The following is a 2,568-nucleotide window of genomic DNA, read 5'->3' on the forward strand; positions in this document are numbered from 1 at the left end:
AATTGAGGATGATTCCAATCACTTGGCCTTTTGCAGTCTGGGGGCTGGATATTGTGGGACCTTTCAAGAGGTCCAAGGACAAAAAGACCCACCTCTTCATGGCGGTTGATAAATTTACGAAGTGGGTTGAAGCAGAGCTAGTCAGCAAGTGTGATGCGGCAACGGCGGTTCAATTCATCAAAAAGGTGATTTTCCGTTTTGGCTACCTTCATAGCATCATAACTGATAATGGTACTAATCTGTCCAAGGGTGCTATGAAAGAATTCTATCAACGAGAGCATATTCGTCTTGATGTTTCATCAGTGGCTCACCCCCAGTCCAATGGTCAAGCTCAAAGAGCCAATCAAGAAATCTTGAGAGGCATAAAGCCTCGTCTTATGGTCCCTTTGCAGAGGACACCGGGTTGTTGGGTGAGGAGTTACCCTCAGTACTTTGGAGTATCAATACTACCCCCAATAGATCCACGGGTTATACACCTTTCTTAATGGTTATGGAGCAAAGGCGGTTCTTACCAATGACATCCCTCATGACTCGCCCCGCGTGGCGGCTTATGTGGAAGCTGATAATGAAAAGGCACATCAGGATGATCTTGACCTCCTAGATGAGGAGCATGACCTTGCAGCGGCTCGTTCAGCAATCTACCAACAAGATTTGCGTCGTTATTTGATAGGTCCATTTTACATCATGCTTTTCTATTGATGTTTATTGCATTATGGGTTGTTATTACACATTATATCACAATACTTATGCCTATTCTCCTTTATTTTACAAGGTTTACATGAAGAAGGAGAATGTCGGCAGTTGGAATTCTGGACTGGAAAAGGAGCAAATATTAGAAACCTATTTTGCACAACTCCGAAAGTCCTGAAACTTCATGGAGCTTATTTTTTTGGAAAATATAAAAAATATTGGGCGAAGAAAGAACAAGAGGGGGGCCACCAGCCAGCCACAAGGGTGGAGGGCGCGCCCTACCCCCTGGGCACACCCCCGACCTTGTGGGCCCCCTGGCAGGCCTCTGGTGCCTATCTTTGGCTATATGGTGTCTTTTACCCTGGAAAAAATCAAGAAGAAGTTTTTCGGGACAAAGCGTCGCTGTCTCAAGGCGGAACCTGGGCAAAACCAATCTAGGGCTCCGGTGGAGCTATTCTCCCGGGGAAACATCCCTCTGGTAGGGGGAAATCACTGCCATCGTCATCACCATCGATCCTCTCATCGAGGGAGGGTCAATCTCCATCAACATCTTCACTGACACCATCTCCTCTCAAACCCTAGTTCATCTCTTGTATTCAATCTTGGTCCCAAAACCTCAGATTGGTACCTGTGGGTTGCTAGTAGTGTTGATTATTCCTTGTAGTTGATGCTAGTTGGTTTATTCGGTGGAAGATCATATGTTCAGATCATTAATGATAATTAATAATTCTCTGATTATGATTATGAATATGCTTTGTGAGTAGTTACGTTTGTTCCTGAGGACACCGGAGAAGTCTTGTTATAAGCAATCATGTGAATTTGGTATTCGTTCGATATTTTGATGTGATGTATGTTGTCTCTCCTCTAGTGGTGTTATGTGAACGTCGACTACATGACACTTCACCATTATTTGGGCCTAGGGGAAGGCATTGGGAAGTAATAAGTAGATGATGGGTTGCTAGAGTGACATAATCTTAGACCCTAGTTTATGCGTTGCTTCGTAAGGAGCTGATTTGGATCCATATGTTTCATGCTATGGTTAGGTTTACCTTAATTATTCTTCCGTAGTTGCGGATGCTTGGGAGAGGGATTAATCATAAGTGGGAGGCTTGTCCAAGGAAGGGCAGCACCCAAGAACCGGTCCACCCACATATCAAAGTAACGAACATGAATCATATAAGCATGATGAAAACTAACTTGACAACAATTCCCATGTGTCCTCGGGAGCGCTTTGCTTTATATAAGAGTTCATCCAGGCTTGTCCTTTGCTACAAAAAGGATTGGGTCACTTTGGAATGACCTGCCGTACTCTCAACATCCAATCTTGTAAAAGACCCTGAACTTGTCGAGGTTAAAGCGGCGGTTGGTCATGTGAGGGCTGGCTTATAGAGTTGAATGAAGGACTAACTTAGTGGCTGTGCTGGCCATGAAAGCACTTGAAATTTTGGCTTGGCGGCCTATGAAAAGCCTTGTTTTTCTGATTTGTTATTTTCCGAACATTGTTTTGGGTTCATATCCTTGTTCCACATTAACATATTATTTAAAACAATTCAGGCCATGTAGCCTTAATCTTTACGACTCATATTTGAGCATATTTGGGGTTTTGATAACCCGGTCAGGCCTTGGACGTTAAGTCGCCAGTATACTTTGATTGCGCAGTTGGAATTATGCACTTAGGCATACTTGCACTACAAAAAAATACACTTCCGTGATGATACGTGTTTTTCACAGTAGGTCACGGTTTCTGTCATGCATGTACATCCATGAAAAATTTATGACAGAATCAAGATAGTCATACCTATGCTGTCGTAGAAGTGTTCCATGACATTACCAAAATTATCATCACGGAAGTGTCCACTTCCATGACGATAAATCGCA

This window comes from Triticum urartu, chromosome 6A, assembly GCF_056163025.1.
Source record: "Triticum urartu cultivar PI428250 chromosome 6A, HENAU_Tu73, whole genome shotgun sequence".
In the NCBI taxonomy this organism is placed as follows: domain Eukaryota; kingdom Viridiplantae; phylum Streptophyta; class Magnoliopsida; order Poales; family Poaceae; genus Triticum; species Triticum urartu.